Genomic DNA, 27,490 nt, shown 5'->3' with positions numbered 1-27,490 from the left:
AGCCCTGCTGAGTGGTCATTTGTGGCCTGAATGCATTAGGTGTGCTCCTGGAGCACCTCTGCCAGTTGAGCTTCATCCAAAAGGGATCTACTTCATGCACTCCCAACACCACTCCACACTGAATCAAAGCACTGTAAGCAGAGATGATGACAGGGTTTACTTCAACAATGTATCCCTGATCCAAACTAAAACATTTAAGTGCCCTGAGGCTCATGAAGCAGTCTGTGTGGAACAACAAACGAAAATGAGGAGCCTGATTTTTATGCACTGAAGTACCTTAAGTTCTCTTATCTGTGTGGTTTATTTTAAGGTTCATATCCTTACAAAAGAAATACACTTTTGGTTAGTGTTAGATTAGCAATACCCAGCCATCGCTGAGTCTTACTGCATGTTATGTCCAGTGGGCTTCATAACATTTTTCTAATTTAAACAACCATTGAAGCATACCAAAATGGGAGCTGAGTTCAAGCATCCATAACTTGTAGAACTGCTCTTTACCATGATGCATGTGATATTCGATGTTTTGCTGAAAGTGGCAGCTGAACACGACTTTAGTTTTTAACTGTATTTTTCATTTGTTTGAACAAAGCTAGAAAGCGCAAGGCTTACAGGCACCAGCAACAGAATCTGCAAGTTGAGATTATGGTTTTGTAAAGGCTGGAGAAATGCTTGAGTGCTGGAAACGTTTTCACCGTTTCAGGAGCTGGTTTGAAAAAAAAAAGGAGATACTGATTTTTAACATCCCTGCTATCCATCCATCCATCCATCCATCCATCCATCCATCCATCCATCGCAGCAGCTCTTACGGCCCTTCTCCACACCCCCCGCCCCTCATTCCGCACACGGGTGACTAACGGCTCTGCGTGCCGGGGGCGTGGATCAGTTTCCATGCCAAAAAAAAAAAAAAAAAAAAAGCCATCTGTTAGGAGAAATCCCCCCGAACGAAGAGCCACCTGCCGTACGGGGAAGGCCACTGCCCTGCCGAGGGCTGAGCCCCGCACCTCCACCTGCCCCCGCTGCCAGCGGAGGTGTCACTGCTGCCTCCGCTCCTACAGCCGGACACCGCTCAGCTACCGACCGCCGCTGCCCCGACGCGAGCCCCGGAGTCCGCGACGCCCGGAGACCCGCACCCGTCGCTCGGCAGCTGCGAGTCAACCGAACCTGCCGCGAGAGGGGGCGGTGCCGAAGCTAAGGGAGGTGCCATCGGGGGCGGGATTAAGAAGGCTCAAGCCTCGCTTCTATTGGTCAAGGAGGGTGTGGGCGCGGCTCGGGTTCGCTCCCTCCTGTGTCACTGGAGGGAGAAAGTGTCATTGTAGGTTTAGGGGTGGGGCTGGGCGGCTAGTGGTATCGGTTGAGCGCCGCGCTAGGGAGGGACCGCGGCGGGTGGGGGAGCGGAGTGAGGGGGCGGCGGCGGGCCAGTGAGTGCGCGCCGCCGTGTGTAACGAGAGCAGCGGCAGCGCCGGAGCGGAGGTAGGGCAGCTGCGCCGCGCCGGGCGAGCGCCGGGAGGTCGCCCCTTGCCCTCCGCCGCCCTCACCTGTCACCTCCCGGCTGCCGCGGGGGCAGCCCCGCGCCTCGGCTCCCGTCCCTTCCCCCCCGTCCCGCCCCCCGTCCAGCCGCACGACCCCCGCTGCTCGCCACCCACCCTACTCCCCGCTGCCGTCGCCGCCGCTGAGCGGCCGCCGCCCACCCTCCCCCCATCCCGCCGGGAGCCGATTCCTGGCGCTGCCGCGGCGGGCGCGGGGCTGGTGGGTGCCTCCGCCGGCGGGCAGCGCCGCGCCGCGCCCCGCTCCGCAGCCCAGGTGCTCCCGGCCGGCGGCGGGGCGAGGCGGCCGTGCCCGGCGGGGTCGGGCGGCGGCGCGGTGTCCGCTCGCTGCCCCTCTCGGAGGGGGCAGAGCCCGCGGGCGCGGTCCTTCCGCGGTCCCGCCGGCCGCGGTTTCACTGAGGTGCCCGCGGCGGAGCGGGGGGGGGGCGGCGGCGGCGGCCGCCTGTGGGATTCCGCCCGTGGGATTCCGCCCGTGTTCGTTGTCGTGGCTCCCTTGCCCCTCTTCCTCCCTGATACCGGCTTCCGCCTGGCGAGAAGGGCTCGTGGCTTTTTCTATAAAGATACTCCTTAGATTATTGCGATTTGAGGGAGGGAGTGTTTCTCTGTTTTGGTTGGGGGTTTTTTGTGTGGTGGCTTTTTTTTTTTTTTTTAAATTTATTTAATCAGTCGCACTGTTGCTGGGTTTGTGCATTTTCTGTGCCAGTTATGAGAAAATACACTATTTGTTATCGGGTAGGTAGGTGGTGATGGAGAGCATCAGAGGGGACAACACCCAGGAGAGGAGGCTGTTCCTCACTTGGAGCCGCTAGGAAGAAGAGGGATGCCGGGATTCCCATTGCTGGGCTATTCCTTGATTCCGCTCTCAGGTTTCGTTTCATATATTGGTCGGTGAGCAGGGAAAAGTGGGTTGCTATCCTTGGCCTTGAGCGTATGGAAGGGAAAAGGGATTTTTTTTCAAGCAAGGTTTTGTGTGTTTGCAGCAATGCCTCTTCTTGGGCTGGAGGAGCAAGCAGCTCCCTTCCTATTCCATTCTCTTCAGTGTATGTGAGGGCTCTGCGTGCAGTTGCTGCTGCTCAACTACTCCAGCCTCTCTCTCAGAGATCCTCCTCCTGTCTGCATCGTGTACTGCCTACCATTGCTGCGGCAGGTAGCAGTCTGAAACAGCAACAGCGTGAAACTGCCATAGTGAAATTAGTAATGATCATGCAAATTCCTCTGTGCTGTGCTCTGAGTGAGAGAAGCTATTACCTGACTTCTCAGTAGACTTGTCAAGATGGTAATGCATTGGTCACAGGTGTGTCTGGAAGAGTTCTTATTTATTGCAAATACATGTTTATTTAGCAAAGCTTTGGAATGTCTCAGGCTGTGAGAAAATATAAAACAGAGGAAGGCTAGGAAGATCCATTGGCATGCTGATAGATGCAGATCATGAATGGCCTTCAGGTTCTGCATTATTGCAGAAGGGAAGTTTTGAATAGTCCAGTTAGTTTCTTTTATTGCCCTCATGCCTCTCTGCTGTTTTTCAGAGAGGTGTTGAGCACCCCCAGCTTCCAGTATATGAATGATCAAGTTGTATTTATATTGCCAGTTGATAATGGTTTCTTGGCTAGTACAATCTACAGTTCCCACTTCATTTTACTATGTGTGAGGACACAACTATTTTTATCCTAGATCACAGTGTGTGTCAGATCAAATGTTTCAGGTAGTCTGTTGGGTTTGCTTAAAACAACATGATCTTTAAGATTTTTCTTGTCTTTGTGTGTGCTGACTTAACAGTGAAGAGATCTGCAAATGAAAAAAAAAAAAGCAGCAAGCTTTTTATAAAAATATACCTGCCTGTAGTAGAAACACAAAGCGCCATTTTAATAGGTGGATTGAATAATAAAAGTATTGGCTTTTTCTATTGTACAGGCTTAAATACTACCTCTAGTTGTGTGGGTGTTTAAGATTTCTCTCAATTTGCTCATTTGGCAATAGGAGGGAAAATCTTCCCCTTTGTACTTCTGGTAAGATGTTCTTCAAGGAGAGAGCTCTGCTTAAAGAAGCCTCTGCATTGAATAATTCTCAGGAGTATGGCCTTGTTTGTCAGTATTTACCTAAAACTGTAGCATTTAGGGATTTTAATAAAAATTGTGTCAAAATCTTTGTTGCCATGTTTTAGCCCCTTAGGTTTTTCTGGCATGCAGAAAAATTGGATGATATATTGCAGTGGTGTAAGATCACAGTTTATAGGAAAGGGGAGAAATTTCAAGCTGTAGCAATCACGTGCTGCAAGGTGCAAGTGCCATACTGTATTGTGAAACTAGATATTTTGAATTAACTTCAGACAGTGCTTAGATCTGCGGCTGAAAGCAGTTATCATTCAGAAATACACATGTAAAAAATGCTTGCATTATGCCTGATTTTTAATTTTAATTGAATTTTGACAATTTAAATGAATCTGATCTATTTGTTGTTTCATGTTAAAAGATTTTTTTTCTTAATGTTCTAGATTAGAACTTTATGGAAGCTGAAACTAGAAATTTGTTTTCATTTCTTTTGTCTGATTTCAAAATGAGAGTTGTAACAAACACGTTAGTGTTGTAGCTGATCTCCTCTGGCTTAGTTTTCAAAACTTGAAGTGTTGAAACAAATTGCAGATCCATTTTAATGTTCTCATAGATCCTTTCAGTTTAGTTTAATAATAATAATGAGGACAAAATACACTTTGAGATTCAGTTGCTGAAATGTTTACTGTAGCTCCATATTCCTAACAAACCCCTTGAAAATACCAGTTTTGTAAGCCTTTTGTACTAGTGAAATAGCTACAGGAAAATGTAAAAATTCTGTTGTCAGTATGGAGAGAACTTCTTGTAATGACGTTTGGGCTAGTCTGGAAACTATTATTGGAGCACTGGTATAGTTAACACTGTGTTCCAGTATTTAAAGGGTTGCTCCAAAGAAAATGGAGACTCCCTTTTTACAAGGAGCCCCAAGAGAAAAAAATGGGGGTAATGGGTACAAGTTACTCCTGGGGAGATTCTTACTGGACACAACAGGAAAATTTTTCACAGAGAACAATCAACCACTGGAATAATCTCCCCAGGGAACTGGTAGATTCACCAACATTGTGCACTTTTAAGATTCAGCTGGACAGGGTGCTGGGCCATCTCTCTAGACCGTGCTTTTGCCACGAAAGGTTGGACCAGATGATGCCTGAGGTGCCTTCCAACCTGGTATTCTATGATTCTATGAAATATAGTGCCAGTGTGGTTTGACACTCACAGTGGCTATTTCTGTTGTATGAAGCAGGACTGTGTGAGTGGGAGAGCTAAGACTGCAAGTACAAGGTAGAATAAGAAAATAATTTCTGTGTGCAGAAAACACCCTCTCTATATATAACGAAAAGTCAGTTCAGTGCTGTTATAAAAATAGCTATTTATAATACTGACTATATATGGATGCTCTCGAAAACCGTTCACATATAAGCATTAGCTTTCTCTCTGTACAAACACACAACACTCAGCAGTGGAAATCTGGAAAGAAAAAACCTAACCAGAAGTTTTCCTAGGTATTATTTGAGCTCTGGGTAAGATACTAATTCTTATTTATGAGAATTTTCATTAGGTTATATGCTTACTCTGAGCAGAGCATGAAGATGGTTCATGAAACAGTAATGAGAGGGAGCTACCCTGAAAATGTGTTGACATGGAAGATAAATGACTTCATTGTGAACTATGTGCCATCATGTGAGCGGAACAAGAATGGCTTACATTTGTCAAGAACTTCTATTTGAGAATTTTAAAGAGGTTTAGCCCTACTCATGAGCTAAACCTAGCAACTTTAGGTTTTTATCTTGATTTTTACATGAGAACATCAAGGAATGAGAATGGTCAGTGACTTGTTATCATTGAAGAATGTATGTAATATATTGAGTAATAGAGTTTATTTCTTGGATCCAAATTCTCTATTCTAACTGTGATATTTTAGTATCTGGATGGAGATTTATTTGTGAATGGTAATACCAACTTTATGCATCAGAAGCATTAAGAATTAATTTCATAATATAAATTAAAATGAGCATTAAAAGAATACATAAGTAAACTGAGGAAATTGCTGTTACAACATCGGCCCTTTTGCTGAGTCTGTGCAGTTTCATAATATTAAATATGGATGAGGGAAAAAGTTAAACTTCTGAATGTTCACAACACTAATGTATTCAGCTTTTAAAAATAAGGTTTTTTTATTTAGAATGTGATAATGTATTTCTTTGTCACTGTGTTAAATAAGATATTTTAGCATAGCAGAAATAATTGTGTTAAGTATCTTGATGAAATTGCAATGAAAGAACAAAGTAAATTGAAAGTTTTTGCATGTCTTAAACTCTGTTGCTATAGAAATATTGCGGGGTTTTTTTTAACTCTCTTCTCTGAGGCAACCATGAGAATGTTGCAGGAATAGTCTAGTCTTCAGACAACTTCCATGCCTATTTCCTTTGAGCAAAATAGCTTTCAGAAATTAATGTATGGGCTCTTAAGCTAGAGTTGTGTTCTGCTTCTCAGTTCATATTTTCATAGGTTGATACCTAAGTTATGTTTAGTTGCTGTGGAGTCAAAATAATATATTGCTGTGTCTTAAAATGAAGAAAATCAATACAGAGTAAGATGTTGATATATGATGACTTTCTGTGATACTGAAGTGTTTAGGTCTCCAGAAGCTTTTAATTCTAGCTTTAGTACAATTACGTTTATTTTTTTATCATTACTGCAGAAGATATGTTAGTATGTTCCAGTTTGGCTTGAACTTTGTATTTCTAATCTAAACTGGTTGAACCTCATAGTGTTGGAATTGCCTGTTAGTGTTTTGAAAATGAATCCTTTAGTAGATTTATTTTTAACAATAGGATAACTTAATTTAACACTGACACTTATTTTGGAAAAAGAAGATAATATTGCTGTGGGTGACATTCACAAGAAATACTTGCTTGGCAATATTTTAAAAAAGAGGGAGGGAAAGCTCCCAAGCCAAACCCCAAATTTCTTATCTGAAAAAAACAAAATGAGAATCAACTGAATCCTCATTATGCCAGCCACATAGAGCTCCATTATTTTGGTGAATTGTATCCCTGTCTCTGTTAACCTTTTCTTACAGATGACTATAGAAGTACAGATGTTAATGGTAACATGCTGCTTCATTCAGCTGAAGGAAAGGGAGGATGTGGCTGTAAGGTTCAGTAGAATAAAATATTTATTCAACTATTAGTATAAATAGTAGTTCTCGGAGCTTGAATATTAAAACAACTTTTTTCATCCCCTCCTCCACTTTTCATCATAATTAGGTGTCAGTGTTTAAAAGTCATCATGTATTGTAGGAGCTGTACATTTCTTAGTGAATTCAGAGAAATGGTTAACACTTACAATGAGTTACTTGTAGGAGAGAATTCTTAGTTTAGTTCCTTAGAACTATATTTAGGTTAATCTGACAACTAATTGTGAAGTCTTTGTGGGAAAACCCTTGGTTTTCAAACTCATAGAAGTTGTAGTCTTGAAATAGATCTTTTTAACATTTCTACTGAATTGATAATTATCTGGAGTAACTATCTGGCATAGGATCACTCAGAGGTTTTCATTATGTTTGGTTTACTTTGAGTGACCTTGGTGCTTATGAAGTGAGCAGCTACTCAGCTGTGAAGTCCCACTTACACGTGAAGTAAGTGAATAGCTACTTCAATGTACATCAATTCAGTGCTTTACAGTCTCATCCCTTTCTGACCTTGAGAAGATAGATCTTTGTTTGGCCTGTATGCAATAGACTGGGTGACATTTTAACTTGTTGGAGCACTCTGATTTCGTGGCCACAAAATAACTGCCAGCTGGTAACTTTTTTAAGCCTTGTACCAGCAAGTGGGACTTTGTACTTACGTATTTATCTTTAAAGCATAGAAACTTTTGGATTAAACTCGAGAGCACAGTAAATTTGCATTTATAACCTATAACTTGTTGCTACATTTCCTAATCTTAAGAAAGTAATTTTTTTTTTTTTTTTAATTCGCAACTCTCAAACTCCCTGTGCCTACTGACACATCGGCACTATGCTGATGTTGGTAGAGCTGAAGTCCAGCGTGACCTGAGTGTTGCAGATTCACAATGCTTGGTGGTGTGTGCTGATCTTTTTCTGTCCCCTCCCTTTCCATCTGGATGACACTTCTAGCTAATGGTAAAGAGGAAACTGTGATTTCATGGGAGTCTTTTAGTAGATAAGCTTGCTGGAAGGATTTGGGTATTACTTTCTGCTGGCTCTTACCAGACGTACTGCAATTTGTTGTATCTTGTGTGCTGCAGCATATCGTATTAATTGCAGGTTGATCAGAGCAGTTCTCTGTGAATAAATATCATTTAGTTTGGTTGTTCCACATCTTCCAAGATAGTGGGTGTTTTTATAGATTGCATTGTTGTCTGTTATCTGAAATGGTAATAGCAAAACAGAGGTGTATGGAAGGTGGGTATATGTCATAGTCACCTCTTCATAAAACTCTTCTTAACAGAGCTATTACACTTCTAAATTCCTGTAACCTGCTACATTCAGTAAAAACTTTACAGTAGCTGAAAACAAACTGCAGGAAAAGTTTCTGCTTCTGTTTTTTATTTTGAACACTTGGCAGCACTCTGTTTATTCCCTGGAGTCATTCAAGCCCTCTCTACAAATATTTGTGCACATGTAATAAGTTAAACATATGTTTAACTTCAGTTGTTGCTTATGGGGAAGTGTATGCAGGATTGGGGCCCATCCGACTTCAGTTTTTATGTGACCCCCTTCAGAGGTGAAGAAATCTTAAAACTCATGTAATATATGAAACTGGTTTTGATCCCACATCTCAATCGATATTTCAAGTTTATGTTGTTCAGAATAGTTGGTAGATGTATTGGCAGCTCTTAAGTGTTTTCTGCCTTATTGGAATATACTTTGGGGATGAAAAATAGGGGATGGGCATAGATTTATGGTAACTTAGAACAAGTTTGCTTTCTGATATATACCATTTGAGATCAAAAAAAGTATAATTTGCTTATGGGTTAGTTATGTATAGAACGATTAATCCAAAAATTAAAGCTGTTTATTAGTTAAAGAGAGGCAATTGTCATAGTGACAATCAATGTTAATAACTTTCAGTTGTGAACCTCAGAATGTGCACTTTATTTAATTTATCCTTTTTTTTTTTTATTGCAAGATGAGTGCTCACTGGAGTGAGGCTGAATCTATTAATAAACATAGATTACACCTTTCCAACTTTCTGCTGCTGTTTTCAATAGGATTGCTTAGGGTATTTTGAAGTGATACTTAAATATCAGGGGTGGAAGGGGGACCTCAGGAGGCTGTGTAGTTAGATGTTCTGCTCAAAAGCAGTATTTTCCTAAAATATGTATTTATTCCTGAAATGTCACTAGGAAAAAGCTGTGTAAAATTGAATTATTCTTCTTTTTCCAGGGCATTCCCCCCCCCCCCCCCAGCACTTTACAAGAGAATACCAGCTAAAAGGAAACAAAGGTCTTTGGTGCAAGCAGGGGTTTTTTTTCTCCATTTGACACTGATTCCTGCCCCCTCCCCCCCTTTTTTTGTTTCCACTCTTAATCTACCACATCCACAATGTTGCCATCTGGTTGTTTGCTTAACCTCTGCAAAAATACTTACAGTCTTCCTTGCCTTGCTTGTCAGACAAGGCTGGGGTTGAAGTATCCCTGAATATGTGTGCATGTCTGGAGTGGTGTAGTGTGCTGTTACCTACCTACATCTATAAGCTTAAAAAAACCCCAAACAACCAACCCTCAAAATTCCTCACCTTAACTAATTCTTGTATCAAAACACATACAGTAAGTCTATGCTTGCCTCAGAAGTTTCATGCTTTAAAAACTTGAGTCTACCTTATGGACCTCTTCACACTTTCCTGATCCATCTGTTCATCTAGCACAGCTTCTTCTCTATCCCTTCACACAATCTTAGGCTGTTGAAATGCAAGACGCCTTTGCAGATCCTTTAATTGGTAGTAGTCTTTATTTTTACATCTCTAGATCTTTTTGGTTTTTTGTTTTTAAGAAGAACCCACAAAAAAAAAAAAAAACAATCCCCAAAAACTCCACCCCAAAATCTTGTCTTTTATTTCTTCTTTTTTTTGTTGTCATTGTTATTACTACGAAGGATGTTTTAAATTACATGCTATTATAATGTTTTTATGCAACCATTCTTTTTCTGCTTAACTGTGAAATCTTGTTTGGGTACACTTTGTGTTTCAAGACAGTTAATTTATGGAGTGCTGTAGCTGTACATCGTGATGTACAGCCAGTAATGTGTTGATCCGGTGAGTCTATAGACTAAAGCTACTACTTTATGCAGTGTTGCCTATTATAAAACAGAAAACCTTGAATTGGGGTGTGGCTAGTACTGATGAAATGCTTTGTGGGACAGGTGGGACTTCAAAGTTTTATTTTAGTTTGAGGGAAGGTTGATTATGCAATTGTTCCATCTGTCCATCCATCTGTCCATTAGCCTGTTCTCCCACCCTGCCAGTAACATCTGATCCACTTGCTCAATTCTTGGTCAACTTTAGCAGAGGGGCAGGGTTCTCCAGCTCTGACACAGACATACAGGCCTTATGGAAACAGGCAGATGGTTAGAGAAGAGACTGGTCAAGAAACAGAGGGAACTCTGTTCTATGTCTCTGTGGTCAGCCTGTAGTAATACCTGTCATGACATTTGCTGGCTTTTGCCAAGCTAGTGTAGTATGGAAAACAAGAAACCTGAAGCTGAGATGATAGGTTATTGCGTTGTGCATAATGAGGCAAGTGTAACAGGCAATAATTTGAGGATGTTATTCTAGGAGGGAAGTAAGGGTACTCTCACGGGTGGATGTGGGACCCAGAGTGATTGTGGGAGACCTGTTTGACAGTGCCTGATATAGGTTATGCGGAAGTACAATTTAGGTTTTTAAAGAATCTTTAAAGGAATTGGAGGAAGAGCTGCTCAGTTTAAACCTATCATAAAGAACAAGGAAAAAGGAGAGGATTGTGGGTGGAATAGAAAACATGTCATCTGATGTATGTGGGTAAGAGGTTGTACATATCCTACAAAGTCAGTGACAGAAATATGAACTTGAAGCAGGAAGAATACTGGCAGCCAACCAGGAGGAACTTCAAACATAGAATCTCATATATAGAATGGAGGGGGATTAGAGAGAAAAAAGGTGCTGTAGCACAGCAAAATGAATCTAAACCACTAAAATGTTTCCTGAAAAACTCCTGAGGCTGAAATATTCTGTTCAGTTTAGGATTTCAATAATTTTGCAATTTCAGCACAACAAATGGGTTACTTGACTTGCTTTACAAACTGTAATACTACTATAAATAAAAACAGATTCCAGTATGAAGGTGACAGTGTGGGATGTCCACGGTAGTAGTAACAAAACAGTATTTTCAGGAGGTGAACCTTGACTGTACTTTCCTAACAAAATAACTATTGCTGTCATTTGGAAATCATTAAATCTGTTTCAGTAAATTCGATACACACTGACATTTTAGTTATCTAAAGCTGTGTGAGTGAACAGCATGTTTGAGAAAAATCATGGCCTTACTTCTGTTAACCTAGTTGGTTTTCATTTCTGGTTGCTTCTGCTGACTCAAATTATGTGATACAACTCACAAAAAAATCTATGCATATTTGTAATGTATTTGAAATCTAAGATTGCTTTAAGTTTTGATGCTGGGAGATGTTTGGTGGGTTTTTTTGTTGATTTGTGATTTTTTTTGTGGGCTAAAGCAAATTTGTTTATACAAGTCACCATAAAATACAGTGGCTAAAATTGTGTTGCAAATAATATGTATGGATGAGGGGAGATGGGAAGATACTTGTATTAAGGCTGAAGGCTGCTTGCCTTTGATCATATGAACTACTGAACAGCCCTGGGAGGCTAGGAGGCCCATTCTGTATTTTTCCACACCAGTAAAATGGGTGACCTTTTGTTTTACTGTTCCAGTTATATTCACTTAAAATAACATTTGAGCTATTGTTGGTTATTTTGCTGGAAATGGAATGGTAGATCAAGCTTGTTAGCTTGCTCTTATTAAAAAAATTAACAGAGAGGAAGTATGCTGTCCTTTTAAATAATGAGACTACATAAAGCTTCAGTGCTGGTGAAAAAAGATTGTTTTACAGAAACTATAGAAAATACAAATAAATAGTTTCAGTAAATTTACCTTCTCACTCCAAAATCAATGTTTTTTAAAAATACTAGTTCATATATTTTTTTTAATATCTCCAATTTTTAAAGAATTTATTAACAATGGTTGTAACTTTCACTTTGTGACTATCAAACTATTTTCTGGGTTTTTCTTACGTTCTTAGGGTTTAATATAACTTCTTGCTCACTTTCTGGTTTTGATCATTAGTTTTAGTTTTGATCTTTTTTTTACCTTGTGGAGTACAGCAATAGTTACAACAGAACGGACCCCACCGAACGACCTGCAAGCTGCCAAGCTCCATGCATTTTTACTATCCAACAGACATACATACCCCCAAATTAGGGGAATGACTTGTAGTGTAAAATGCACAAGGGTGCCAGTGTAAAAAATAGGAGTGTGTTTTGATACTGTCAAATCTTGAGGGTAGGGGCTGTATGATGGGACTCCCTGTCCTAATTTGTGTTTATGGAAGTTGCTGTACAGATAAATGACCGCTTTCAGTTTCTTCCACCTGTTGTGAATGTAACTATAATACTTAGAAAGGAAAATATAAGATCTTTCCTATCCTTAAAGCTGCTTTTGCATACAACATTGAGGAATTAAATAGTGGAAGCTGGGTTGCAGTAGTGGAATGAAAGCAGGGATGAAAATGAAACTATGTTCTTGAGCATATTTACAGATTTTTAATCTGTTGTGGAGCCCTGACACTGAGAGACCTGTTGTCTGGGTTTTATGGAAGGCTGTGTGCTTTATGCTGGGCCATGGAATCAAGAAGGGTCTGGTATGAGGCTGTGGTGAGAGTTTACTCTTGTGGATAGGTGTCCCACTAGCCTTGAGTCTTCCTGCTTGAGGTGAAACACTGCTTCGTCAAGCTGTGCTTCCCAAGTATGGTATTATTCAGTCAATAGTAGTCCCTGTGCTGCCCTGCTAATGTTTGTGTGGGTGTGTCATGCTAAAGGTTTAAACTGGGGAGTTGTGTATTCATTTTAGTCTGGGATACGGCAGCTCTGTATGTAGCATATATATTTGTGCAATGTTAATTTATGGGCTTTTTTTAGTAATTTCATGGCTCATTCGCGTGGCTCAGGATCAAAATCCAATCTACCTGTAAAGCTGAAATAATTGGATTTTATTTCAGGTGCTATGATAGATGAAGATTAAAATGGACCTCTAGAATCAGTTACGTTTGTAAGATGGATGGTGAATTTTCCCTTACTTCCTTTTCCTTGTTGGGTAGACCTTACCATTTTATTGAGGAACTGCAGGACAGATTAAAAGAAATTGTAGGCTTTCATATTCATTATATATGGCAGACTATGGTGGTGAAGTTCCTCTGCCAAAAACCAGAAATAAATTTGAACGTGATGTGAGTTGCTTAATGTCCGCCAATGCCAGGTAGTTATATAGGACAGATTTTCATCATGATTCCACAGCAGAAATGGCATTGTAGTATGCTTTAACTTGGAGTTTAAATCTAGAAGCAAAATATTAAAAGGTGAAATTGTTTAACATGTAATAACTCTTGCTTGAAAATACTTTTGTCTAGTTGCATTTTGCAAGCATATTTTTGCTCATGTTTAGGTTCTATAGGGCTAGTGGTAGAAGAACAGCTGATGCTGGGCACATAAGTATTTGTAGGCTAGAGAAATTCCTGTGATGCTTGCTTTAAGATTGCCTCTAAGAGTAGAAAAATGTACAAAACATACTATTAATGCTCTATAGTTTTATTATAAATCAAACTTAAATTATTTTTTAGAAAATTAGTTTTTAAATTATTTCATGCTGTACTTAATCTAGCTTGGCTAAAAATTAGCTCTTAGGGATGTCTTGCTGCTGTTTCTGGTATTACTGCATGCCGCTGATTCTCACATGGACCACTTCAGTAATCATTTATGATCTCTTATGTGTGACTGCCAATGGTGATGTATTGATATTGGGGAAAATACTGATTATTTTAAATACAAGGAATATGTTTTGTGCCTTTGTGAAATGTTTAAGAAACAGAGAAAATGATACCATTCTAACAGTTTATTTTCTCCTGATTGTTTTTTTAGAAAACTGCAAATGCTTGTACAAAGTCCACATATTATACTGAAATTTTTGTCCTTTAAATATGCCTCCAAAATACATGAACTGAAGAGAAATTATCCAAAAGGTATATGGAATACTGCAATATGAAGGGAAGTATTTTTAAATAATTTTCAAGGAGGTCTGCTGCTGGCATATATATATTTACCATGGTGGTTTTTTCTACTAACTTTTCAGTTTGATAAGTCTTTTTCCCTTTTCTCTGATTAAGTGAAGATAAGTGGACATTCTCTTTCGAACATTGTTCCTTACCAATACAGAATAAAGTAATGTATGTTGTGCTTGTCAGTTTTATAGTTGTTATAATTCATTATGGTGCTTTCTAATAATTCCACCTGAGGAAAAGGATGCTGCCATTTAATTAATAGCAAAACCAAATCATTGGAGGAGGAGAAACATAGCTTGAAGTAATCTGAAAAAAGATGAAAGCAAATGTTGAGTAATTGCACTGCAGTACCTAAGAGAAATGTAATCCTCTTGAAGGAGAAACATACAAAATAAGTTTCCAAATTGATTTTGAGTTAAGATGTCAGTAGTGGCATGAGAGAATACTGTGCATGTGCCAGTGCTATGGTACAGCTGTGATTGGAGTCCTGAAAATGTGAAATGTAAGTCAAGGTAACAACGGGACCAATTCCTGATGAGTAAGAATTCTACTGTACAGCCATTGACTAACATTTATTTTGTTTCAAGTTATTGCACTTCTAAATTATTGTGAACATGTCATACCATGTCATGGTATAAACTACTGTAACCAATTGTTCAAAGGTGTTGTGCAGTAAATGTATTAAATTTGGAAAGAGTGGAAAAATAGACATGGTTTTAAAAATCTGTGCAGTGTAAGGAGTTTTGCTGAGCATGATGTGAAACAGTACTTTGAGTTCCATGAATCGGCCTGTTTGTCTTGTTTTGCGTGTCTTTAAGAGGTTTATGAAACAAGCTGGTGAAATACAAATTGGAGCAGAATTTGAGAAAGCAGAAATCTATAGAATGCTTATGCCTTTTGGTAGAAACTGTGAATGTTCCGGGCTGTATCTGTACTTGCTATGTGGTTTTCACCTTTGTTGCTTGGCTCTGTTCAGGGTGGTGACTTTGTTTTTTCATGAACCACTATTAATATGCTGTTTTTTAACTTTAAGGTAGAAGAGTGGTCAGTGTTTTCTTTGACACCCATTTGTAATTATTCTTTTAGTTAGAGTATAATCATCAAATAGCCCTTCTGCAAAATAGCAAACATGATCCTCTTCCCCCCCCCCCCCCCAGTAATACTGTAAGCTATCCCTGTATTGTATTCCTTGCAGTTAAGGCACAGGTTAATTGAATCAGCACTGGAGGATGTGAACAGGAAAGCTTTTCATCTATTCTACTTAAGAAGCCTTAAGATAGAGCTTAAGTGGAAATGAGTTTTGCTGGTGGATATAGGAGAAGACATTTTAGGTAGGTTTTGAAGCTTTGTCAGAGTTATGAGGTGCGGTGTTTTGAGCAGACCTCAGTGTCACTGCTCCTGTTTCTGTATATAAGAAGTTGTTTGGAACTACTTAGTTGTGTTCTTCTAAATTATAGGGATTGTAGAGGTCTTGGCTGAGTATTTGAGATTACTGAATAGGAACCAGAACAAGACTCCCTAGGTTGTAGACTGCTTTTAGGAGAACTGAAGTATGCTGATGTGGTGGGTTGACCCTGGCTGGATGACAGGTGCCCACCAAAGATGCTCTAACATTCCCCTCCTCAATTGGACAGGGGAGAGAAAATACAATGAAAGGCTGGTGGGTTGAGATAAGGACAGGGAGAGATCATCCACTAGTTACAGTCACGGGAAAAACATATTCCTGATTTCTCTACCTCCTGCCCCTGAGTGGTGCAGAGGGACTGGGAATGGGGGTTGTGATCAGTTCATCACACATTGTCTCTGCTGCTCCTTCCTCCTCAGGGGAAGGACTCCTCACACTCATCCCCTGCTCCAAGCCCTGACAGCAAACCTGCTCCAGCGGGGCTGCTCCCCTCAGGTGCTGCCAGGAGCCTGCTCCAGCGTGGGCTTCCCACGGGGTCACAGCCTCCTTCAGGCACCCACCTGCTCCGGCGTGGGGTCCCCCACGGGCTGCTCCGTGGGTGCAGGGGCCCAGCCTGCCCCGCCATGGGCTGCCCCACGGGCTGCAGGGGAATCTCTGCTCCAGAGCCTGGAGCACCTCCTGCCCTCCTTCTTCCCTGACCTCGGGGGCTGCAGAGCTGTTGCTCTCACATTCTCCCTTCTCTCTCCGGCTGCAATTGCTGTCATTCAGCAACTTTTCCCCCTGCTTATTTCTACGTTATCCCAGCGGCGCTACCACCGTTGCTGATGGGCTCGGCCTTGTCCAGTGGCGGGTCCGTCTTGGAGCCGGCGGCATCGGCTCTGTGGGACACAGGGGAAGCTGCTAGCAGCTTCTCACAGAGGGCACCCCTGTAGCCCCCCGCTACCAAAACCCTGCCATGCAAACCCAATACAGCTGAGCTCTTTTATGCAGTGATAATTGTCATTTCTCCCTAGAAGTTCAAGAAGTATGTCCTCTACTGTTTTGACCATTTTGTATCAGAGATGAAAGGTTGGGATGGTGCTTTTGGGGTTTTGCTTGTGATCAGTGTATGTTTTAAATTGTTTTGTATTTCTTGTTTGCTGTTGCAATTTCATGGATTCTTGCAGGCTGTCGTTTCTTGTTGGGAAATACCACTCAAATTATGAATGGCTAGTGATGCATTTTAATGAAGATTACTGTTTTATGCTGTGATTTACTTGGAACAAATTTCCTTGTTTCTAGGACCTTGGTGTGTATTCCAGTGAACCTGTAGAAGGTGTGGTGAAGATCGGTGATAGAAATGGTCCTTTTTTGTATCATGGTTCTATTTTAGGTTTGCTGTTCTGGAGGGCAGATATTGGTTAGGGTAAGTTTAGGAAATGAGTGGGGATTGTTTTATCTATTAACAATTATTTTAATGTGAGAATGAAGGTGTTACTTGGCACATTTTTCTGGTTTTGTTTATTATGGCTTTTTATGTGCCTTTCAGTAGCTTGATTATTCCATAAATTAAGACTGTATGATGAATTATTGGTGAAGGGAAGTTGTGGATGGTAGTCCTTTTTCTAGAAAGTAAGCATATGTTGTAGGATCCAGCTAAGTTGGTTTTTTGGGTTTTTTTTGGTAAGACTTTGATATTATAATGTATATTTATTGAATATTAACCACAGAACTTTGAGTTCCTTACAAATGTATTTACAGTGGGTGTTTAATAATTAAATGTCACAAACGTTAGGAGTTGGAGCTCAGCTCTTCTGTATCCGAACTCCCTGTGCAGAGAGATGGTAAGAGATGTATTACCTAACTGTTCCTGGTTTGCAAAAGAGAATAACAATGCCAGGACTATAATGAAATAAAGTTGGATTCCTGAATCTGTATAGTGTTCAAAAGTTTGTGTTTATCTGGAGGTTAGGTTACAATACTCTCATCTTCTGAAAAGGTAAAGTATTTCTTTGTGACTCTGGTCTGGTAACATAGTTGCTTAACATGGATTGCTGTGAGAGGCAAGGTGTTAGTTTTGGGCTATTGTGAGCACCTCAAAGTCTGAGCTGAACCTTTATGTAAGTCATTCAAGTGCAGGAAAAAAAAGTCAAAAATGTTCAATTTCACAATGCATTTTCTGGTCATACATTTAAGTTTTGTTCTTCTAATTAGTTGTGCTCTTGTATGTGAGAAAATAAAACAAAGTTAAAGAATATATCTTGTTTATGAAGTATGCAGGTAGTGTATGTTTGGGTTTAAGCAATAATTAATAAATGAGGTGACAAAATGTGGAAGTACCGAGAGGAGAAGCATAGCTTTGAGATTGGGGGAGGAGGGGGAAGTGTTTTGCTGTAGTACAGCTATAAACACATTTTACAAATACTGTAATTTAGGAACAGCAGTCTAATTTGCTTTTTCAACAGTGGGAAATACATCTTTAGTGAGATCTGCTCTTGCACTCTGTTTTACAGGCAGCTTAATCTCTGTATCTCTTGAATCTTCCAGCATGGGTTATTCTGTTTGGTAGGCTTCTCTGGTCCTGAATTTTTTGGGAGACTTCTGCAAATGCTGTGGTAAACTAGGGAGAGGAAGAAAAAAGTCTTGGTTGGGGAAAAATCCTGGTGAATATAAGGCTCAAAACATTTGTTTTAGCAATAAAATTCAAGAAGTTCTTGTTTAGATGGCAGTTGTGTACTGTGTCAAGTTAAAATTAAAAATAAGTCAGTCTGCACTGCACATACATTTTCACTAGAGCAAAGAATACATGCGTAAACTTGATTCAGTTTCTCTTTTTCTGAAGTTTGAAGTTCTTGGTCACTCTTAAGTGAAGCCTATCTCTTCCTTTTTTACTCTTAAATAAACTGCGTTGAGTTTTGTAATACCCAGTATCAAATTAGATTAGATAATTACATTCGTACTATGTGTATAGTTTATAAATGCAAGGTGATCTTCCTAAGGGAAGAAGTCTTTTGTATGGTATATGGGTTTTTAATATTTTGAGTTTTATCTTTCATTGCCCACAGTTCTTCCCCAAATATGGTCTTGAAGCTGTTTAATTGTAATATTAAGAAAGTGCCTTTTGAAAATTACGGTGAACTATGTTTTATCAATTGAATTAAAAAAAAAAGGACTGCAGCTAGTTAGCTAATTGTCTCTTATTTCTGCTTTTTTGAGTTGCCTTTAGATACTTAACAATACACAGTCAAATTTTTAAGAATAAAAATATTGGTCTTACTGTTTTTGTTTAGATATGACTGTGATAGCTTATCCATATTGGCAACAGTAATAAAATGAAACACTTTACTAGAACTAATCCCCAAAGTCTTATTTGCTGTCAGATATCCCAGAAAACAGAGTGATGCAAGGTGTTGTAACAGTAAATCATTATTTGTGTATAGGAAGTGTATCCTAAATTAATTGTAAATGCTGATGTTCATTTTCTTGTTTCAGGTGAGACAATAATGCATTGATCAAGTACTTTGAAAGAAGGGAACACACAAAAATTGATTCACCTCTAGAAGACCAATATGTATACACAAAATTGACACTACTTAATAGGCTCTGCTAGTGGGTATTAGGTGTAGCAAGTTCTACTTTGTTCGTGATCTACATACAAAAGCTCTACTGTTATTCTGCTGTACTTCCCTGTGGCTTAATACATGGTGGTGTTAAGGAAATTACTATCGGTAGCCTTTAAGACTTTTAATTCTGTTTTTTATCAAGTGTATTTCATAACTGGAACTCATACAAATATGAACTTCTACTTTCTATTACATGCCTGGGAATAAAAATTCACTGTTACTGCCCTATAGAGTTTGCTTTATGGCATAAGATCATGTGGCAGTCTTCAACATTAGTGCTTTATCAATATTTTTCTACAACTGGGTCTGAATTCTGCATATTTATGGCAGATATGAGATGTAGTAAAGAAAATGTATTGTTTAGGATCACGTCCTTTTACAAGTCATAGATAGTTTATTTGGTGGCTAGTATAGGGTTCTGTTGTTAGTGTCACATGTTTACGTGCTAGTCAGTTGAAATACAGTGAAGGAGACCAGAAAATATTGAGAGTGGTAACTGCATATTGTTAGTTTTTTGAATCAGTTAAAGAATTGCTTTTAAACAAGAAATAAGTGTGTCTCTTCCTTTTCATGTTTTGCTTATGATTTCTAAACATGGAAGGTAGAACTGTATTTCTAAACATGGAAGGTAGAACTGTATTTCTAAACATGGAAGGTAGAACTGTATTTCTAAACATGGAAGGTAGAACTGTATTTCTAAACATGGAAGGTAGAACTGTATTTCTAAACATGGAAGGTAGAACTGTATTTCTAAACATGGAAGGTAAAGCGATTTAATTTTGACTCTTAATGAGTGTCACAATGAATTAATCAAGTAATCTAAACTTCTTGAAGTACTAAAAGCACACCCTATTGAATTTCCACTCCCAATTCCATTTGAACTGATAAAATAAATGGAGAGGCAAAGAAAAGAACAACAAATAGGACTGCTGTTGTATACTAACTTGATGTTAGTGGTCAGGGTTCCCTTACCTAAGTAGGATATTACACTTAATAGCTATTAGATCAGTGTAACAAAAGTGTATTTCAAAGGACAAAAGTTAGTGTCTGTTGTTTGGATGTTACAGATCTGTAAAAACCAAAGGGGCAAAAGGCATAGGTCGATAAGGGATGTTTTGATGTTTTGTTTCTGTTTGTAAACTTAAATGAGAATTTCACAGTATTGGAATCTGTTGAATTTTGGAACATTTGAAAGGAAGAAAGGGAATTCTTTTTGACTTGAAACATGATTTTACAAAAGTGTGCAATAAGTGTGCTATTTTTTCTTCTCTTCCTATCCTGTTCAGGGCTGTTTTTGGAGTAAAAGTTCCAATTCATCAAACTGCTACACTTAACAGCACAGACTGATAAAATAATAAAATGAGAATAATCACTCTCGCAGTTGTAAGAACACAGATAAACTGTGACAATAGCTATAACTTAATAGCTTTTGAAATATCTTGTTTCCTGTGTTCTTTCAAATAGATACCACTTAGTGCTATTTTCAGTATTCAGTGAAAGCAATCTGAAGACATTGTATGTAGAAGTCGAGTGCTGTAGTTGTTCCGCACTTCATGTGAGCTGTTGCAGGTGAAAAATCCTATAGTCCTTTGTTAGTTTCTCTGGGATCCTAACCTTTTTTGTTGACTTTTGAGCATAACCAGTTTAGGTTCTTCAAACAAGGTACATGCTTTGTGGCCTTTTAATAATGAATGTGACATTTTTAGAAAATATTTTGAACATACAGCTGAATTATTACTCAGTCTTTGTGGATTAACTGTTGCGACTCCTGGTTAGCTAAAGGAGTTTGTTTTTTAGCTTTTTTTCTTCATTAGAGCTATGTTCTTTTAACCACAAAGTAAGACTAACAGGTTTTAAGTCCTAGAGTAACTACTGTAATCAACTGCCTTAGTCTGCTACAAACCACTTTCTAAAACTCCATCCAGTAATTTGTGTGTAAGGATGATACCATCAAGTTTGAGCTAAACTAGTTTGTATTTGATAATCTATATTTGGTAACTTGCATTAAATTACTTGTGTTAAAACTGTGTTATCATCAATATGGCATGAAATGATGCCCTTTTTAGCTTCTGGCCTGTGTTAAATAGGTATAGTTTTGTCAAAGTGCACAGAACAGGGCTGTACTGAAATCTAGATCTGAGGAAGAGATTATCTGATTTGAACACAGTGAGGACAATAGGATGTTGGGGGCAGGGGGTGTGTGTGTCTGTATGGGGCAGAGTCTTTGGTAGAGTATTCAGGGTTGTCTTTACATGCTTGTAGCATTCTTATGCTATACTCTGTATTCCCTTCTGGGTGATGTCAGAAACCAGATGCTGGATTTGGTAGACTTGTGGTAAAACAAGTTTAACTATTCTAATGTTCTTGAAATATTGGATTTTAGTCTAAATGGATCTAAAAAGATCCGTTTTTTAGGCAGATGACAGTTGTGAAACTGATGACATATGAACTAATCTTTCAAATGCCCATGATCTGCAGGTCTTACTAGTGTTAATTACCTACTTTTGGCTTTAAAAAAATAAGATCTAGGAGTTTCTAAAAATATCTAACCTCAACCCCTTCTTTTAAAGGCACAGATCCTATGCTTATGCAAAATACCTAACACTTTTTTTGGAGATGCTGCCTGTATTCTTTCTTGATCGGAGGGGCTGGGGAGGCATTTTTAAAAGAAGAATTTGGTAACCTAGATGTGTTGGTTGGATCTTGAGTCCCTAGTCTGATTCTGTATTTAGCAGGTACTTTTTTAGTGTTACAGATAGGATTTTTATTTTCTTAATTTAAAACCTGAATTGGTAGCTGTGAGGAAACCTTTTGACTTGTATAAAACTCTCAGGGAAGGTGGAAGACCCAGTCCTAGAAGCAAATAAAGGAGGAAGAAGTAACGGTATCCTTCCCTGCTCATTAACTGGAAAGTGGGCAATAAATAGACGTTTTGTTTTATTTTTTCATTAACATATTTGGAGTACCAATCTTAACCTTTGTTTAAGCTGTGAGTCTTGTGACTGGCTGTTCACTGTGTGAATTACTGGTTTTATGACAGTTTTCTTTCATTTGAGAAGATGTGGGTGTTTGTGCCCATCTCTTCCAAATATTTGAATGATTGAGTGTGATAGCAAGACATTTTCCATTTTATAATGGTGAGAAGTAGTGTATCTGCCTTCAAAATTCCTCAAGCAATTCTAGATAAGGAGTTCACTAACTGAAGCTGTTTAGCTCTTAAATGAGGGTTTTTTTGCATACTGCATAAAGTGCATTTAAAACACATTGCTTTATCCCATGTTATGGACAGATTAATAAACTGTGGGCAGATGTTCATGTGAGGTTTTTACTGGTGCCTCCACCTGCTCTTGCATGACTTTGTATTGTATCATGACCAGGGTGCACTAAAATAATTTCTCTTAACACCATCCAACACCATCCCGTTTGTCAGCATTCAGAAGATGTCATCAGTAGATTACATTTTATTGTGAACAGGGTGGAGGAATTTGAGGCTTCTGAAAGCTTCAGGAACTCTGAGGAAGATAATTTTTTTAATCCATTATGATGGATTAAATCATCATGATGAAAGAGCCTTAAGCAGATCAGAGGTGATGGTTTCAATGCCAGCTATACCCAAAATATGTACCTGGGAAAAGGATTACAAACAGTACCTCTCTCTCCTAGTTTATATTGTTTTATTTGATGTAATGTTTAATGTTATAAGAAGCACATGATGTCTCTGAATGGATGTGCTTACTTGGGCTTTTTCTTACCCTGGTGCCCCTCTGTGGGAAAGAGATATTTAATGGTTCTTTGATACGTGGATGTGATTTGGTAGCCTTTGAATTGTGCCCTGGTGGTCTAATTGTAAAAGGCAAATAGTGGAGGCATCAGTTTCCAAACAGTTAAGAAACTTAAAACCTGTTTTCTTACAGCTGTGTCTTTCACTGAGTGCCAAGCTGGCTGTCCCTGTATGGTGAAATGGAGGAGGGATATTAGAGAGAAGGGACCTTCTAAGTGAAGAGTTTTCTCTAGTTTACCAGCTTGCTCAGTGTAGTGAGTAGGAGAGAGAATGGAAGCCAATCTTCCTTCCTTGATTGTAGGAGATTGTCTTTTCTAATTTGAACACCTCTTGCTTAGTCAGCACTGGTACACTCCAGAGAAATCATAAGTGTGCTAAGAGTTAGGCAAGCAATGGAAAGGCATTACTTGTTCTTGTGGGAATGAAAATATATAGCCTGGTCCCTTTCAATAACTTATGACTGAAACCTGTTCTTCTCTTTGCTGTTCTAAGTAGTAAACTTCTCCCCATCATTCTGCATCTCCACAGCAAATTAAAAAGACTATAATCCTAAGGAGAACCTGAGATGGTGATGTATTTTACATTTTTGGTTTGATCAATGTTCTGCTTGTATGTGTGAGGTTTTATAGCATTATATCATATTATTCTTTGAGTTATACTGCACAGTGTTCTGTTACGGCTTTTTAGACTTGACAGTCTTCTCTTTGTAATATAATGTAGAGAATTTAAACAGCTAATAGGTAATTTGCTATACAAATAAAATCACAAAGGGGAGTTAATCCACTGGTGAGGCAAATGTTGGTAACCTCGAATGTCTTGAAGAGTCATTTCAGGCTGTGTGCAGCATCTTCAAGGGAAGTTGAAGTTCATTTTGTATCTGTTTTATGTTTTGGTTCCAAAGGAAGATGGCACAGCTCCTACCGCTTCTTCGGTATAGGAAGTTAGCCCAGTGAAATCATTCCATTCCTGGTGGCCTCTGATTGGGATTGTAAGTGAATAATCTATTGCCTTAGTTTTTGTTGATGGATCATTGGAACTGTTTCAAAACAAAAGTTACAATTCACAGGCATTTGTGGATTTGTTTGCTGAAGTAACTGATTCCGTTGTGGTGTGCACAGCAGTACCAATTGGCCTCTACTATACAACATAACAAAATGTTTTTTTTTAATTTAGAAGATGTGGGGAATAAAGAAGCAAAGCTGTTTTGTTTTGTTTTTGAATAGGAAGCTATAAAGATGACATCTTCAGGAGATAAGTCACTTTGCACTGAAAGACAGAACAGGCAATTCACCTTTGGTAGAATAGGTATCGAAGCCAACATTAGCAATACTAAGTTTAAGAACTGTCTTAATTTAGGCATATATGAAGGGGCTCTGAATAACAATGTTTACAAAACTATTAGCTGCCTTGAAATGTGGACAGGAGCAAAGGAGTTTCTCAGGACTAAGGAGGATTATGCCAAATTAAAATATAGGAGTTAACCATGGACCAGGACACGATAGAAGAAGAAAGGGATAACATGAAGTTTTGCAGTCCTCCAGCTGAATTTGGGAAGCACCTTCATGTTGTCATGTAATACCCTCAGACACATTATGCACTATAATTTGAGATAACTCCAAAGGTGTCAGAGAATCACAGAAGAGTTGAGGCTGGAAGGTACCTGTGGAAATCCAAATCCCTTTCTTAAGATGGGTCACTTTGAGTGGGTTGCTCAAGGACCGTGTCCAGTGCCATTTAGAGCATCGACATGGAGTCTCTGCAACCTCTCAAGGCAGTCTGCTTCAGTGTTCAGCCCTCCTCACTGTTACAGTGTTTTCTTATGATCAGATAGAACTTTCTTTGTGTCAGTTCATGCCCATTGCCACTTGTCCTTTCAGGGACACTTCCAAGAAGAATCTGTTTTCATTTTCTTTACACTCTCCCATCAGACACTTAGTAAGTCTTTTTACCAGTTGACCTTCTCAGCCATTTCTACTGTACATCCTAAATTGATAAGATCCTCCTGTGGTCACCTGTCCAAAGTTCTTGACACTGCAGTGTAGGGTATGGAGAACAGCAATGTCTGTTGACTCATAAAACCAGTCTGAAGACTTGAGCATTTCTGAAGTTCCTGTTGTACCATCTCATGTTGAAGGCTTGTGTAGTTGCAATTCATACTGTCTCAGGTTTTTGATTACTTTTGCTGTAAGAATCAAAACTTCAGCTGTTTGGATTCTTAGAGCCGTTTTGTTAAATAAACAATCTCATTATTTGTGGTTCTTTACTAAGAAGAGTTATTTTCCACACTGAAAGTTCAAGATTAAATTAATTATATTTATGAAAATAGCATATAAATACTTCACAAAATCCTGTAGCTCCAAATGACCTTGAAAAGTTATCTGCATCTATACATCACTGAACTGGTTGCTATACTTCATTTGGTTTTCAAATTTAAAGGAAAAAAAAATTGCAGTTCTCTGACTTGTGAGATGAACCCTGCTAATTTGGCTTGGATTCTGAAAGTGTTTTGAATGACTGAGGAGACTGTCGAGCATTTTTTTCTCTCAGCCATCAGTGAGGTTCACAGATGTTGCTTATGCAGTTATAAACAATGTTGCTCAGCAGCTTATAGTCTGATCACAAGACACTACCATATCCTTTTCAGTCTCACTAATACATGTTCAACCTGCAGCTGGTTAATTATCTGTTAAGCACTTCCTCTCTAATTCATTGTTAAACTCCTGCTTATTCTCTATTTCTGTGGATTAAGTTTCTGAATTAACAAAATGACAAGAGTCATTTTATTGATATTTTATTGATTTGACCATTTTATTGATATGGCAATTTTATTGATATGACCAGGGTGATGAGAACAACCGGGTTAGTCTGTAGCAGCCTGCTCTTTGTGCTGACATTTCATCCCAAAGGTGTGAGTTGCTAAAGGTTCTAGTCATGGACAAGCAATGTTATTTTTTGTGAGATTGCCATGGTGATCAGGCAGGTTGTGGAGCATGGGGAAGAAATATCTTTTTTCAATTTATGGTCTTAAGAGAAAAGGGGAATTTGGGAACCCCCATTAATCTGAAGATGATGGGATTTTTCATATCTTGCCAATACTGTTCTACTGTTGTTAAAACTGCAAGGGGCAGAGGACAGTAGCCTCAGTGTTGTTCTGCCAGTGTGAAATTGGTGAATTAATCCTTGCTAGCATTTGAGTTTATGGAGTATCTTTAGTTTGCAGGTGCTTGTGGTGCATGTCTGAGTAACTAGGTAACCTCAGTAGCCTTCTGCAAGTGTCTTGTCTTTTATCACAAGACTTTCCAGCTGTTGCTGGAATTGTGATGCTTCTAAGTAAGTATTTTTTACCAGTTTACCTTCTCGGCCATTTCTGCTGTACCTCTTAAATGCACACAAACCAAATAGCATGAATGTAACATGAGAAAAATTCTTCACACTCAGCTGAACGTTTTTTAATAGTCTTCTGTTGCTACAGCAGCTGATCCAAGAACTTTTATGCTGTTACTGCAAGTTGCTTGTTGTTACTGAGGCTGAGTATGCAAGGCATTATGTTTGTCTCTACAAACCACAGTGTATTTGCAGTGATCATGATTATTGTAGGATAGTATAAATTAAAACAATACTCTGTTTATCAGTTGCTGTGGTTGGTACAGAAAGAAGTAACTCCTAGTATTATGACTGCAGTGTTGCATTATGAATCTGTTTGGATGTTCTTAAAGTAGTGGTTAAAACCTGTATGGAACTGGATCATATGGAAGGGATTTAATACAGCAAAAGTGCTTAATATATATCTATAAGCAAAGAAGTTACGTGAGGCTGTGCTAGATTTGCTGTAGGGAATAATATGTATTAAGTCCACTGTTACAGCTCCATAATCACAAGTTCAGCACCTGTGCTAGTGACATAAGCCTTTTAACAGTGGTTTGGTTTCTTACAATGAATGATATCCAAATTAATGAGATCTTGATTTCTTCTCTCAGCATTTTGTAGTTTGGCCTGTAAAATTAGTATGTACAGTACTAAATATCGATGAAGTGATTGTCTGTTCTTACATACTGACTTTTAAAAGTTAATACCATGCCAGAGTGGGACAATTTGTAGTTTTTTTGAATAAGACAGGTGATTATAGTGATCCCTCTTTTTTTTTTTTTTTTTTTTTTTTTTAAGGGTAAAGCAGTATAGAGAAAATATCAATGCGGAAGGATCTTCTATAAAACTAATAATTGGATGGAATGCAGGCTTAGTGCCCTTCTCCTTGTGTGCTCTGATGCAAACTGATTTGCCTACCGAACTGTAGGGGTGCAAGGATGTAGTAACTAAGGAGATAACCACTGCAGGACAGCTTGAGATGCAAATGAAACTCAAGATTTTGCTGACGTTTGGGTTCTTGGAAAACAGCATTGCCAGTAATTAACTGGTGCATATGATCAAATATCTTCTGCTTGTCTCCAAGGCTTCCATTTCTAGTTTCAGTTTAACTAAGCTGCAAAACAGGTTCCCTGATCTATATTTAAACAATATTTAACTGCCAAGGATGCTGGTCCCAAATACCATTTTTTAATTGGTGTGTAACATTTCCCTCTTTACAGGAACACAAAGGAAGTTCTGAAATTGAATCTAATAACTTCAGGTTTTATAATTACAAGTAGAAGTTTTAAATTTTATTAGGAAAATGTCACAATTAAGCATTTCTTTGTAACTTGATCATTTACTGTAGCAATACTCTTATGTAGTCCCTACTGACCATATGGATACAGTGAGT

General features: G+C 38.9%; 1 protein-coding gene across 3 annotated transcripts in view; it reads left to right on the top strand.

The window, feature by feature from the left end:
- The first annotated feature begins 1,355 nt into the window (after nucleotides 1-1,355).
- The window catches only part of CDKL5 (cyclin dependent kinase like 5), a 138,332-nt gene continuing 112,197 nt past the window's right edge, over nucleotides 1,356-27,490 (top strand). For all 3 annotated transcript variants that reach the window (XM_074906597.1, XM_074906587.1, XM_074906606.1), the window contains exon 1: nucleotides 1,356-1,470. The gene's annotated coding sequence lies outside the window, so the exon portion shown is untranslated. The remainder of the gene's footprint in view (nucleotides 1,471-27,490) is intronic.

This window comes from Athene noctua, chromosome 1 (assembly GCF_965140245.1).
Source record: "Athene noctua chromosome 1, bAthNoc1.hap1.1, whole genome shotgun sequence".
In the NCBI taxonomy this organism is placed as follows: domain Eukaryota; kingdom Metazoa; phylum Chordata; class Aves; order Strigiformes; family Strigidae; genus Athene; species Athene noctua.
The sequence above is the reverse complement of the archived record's forward strand: the minus strand, read 5'-3'. Positions and strand labels throughout refer to the sequence as shown.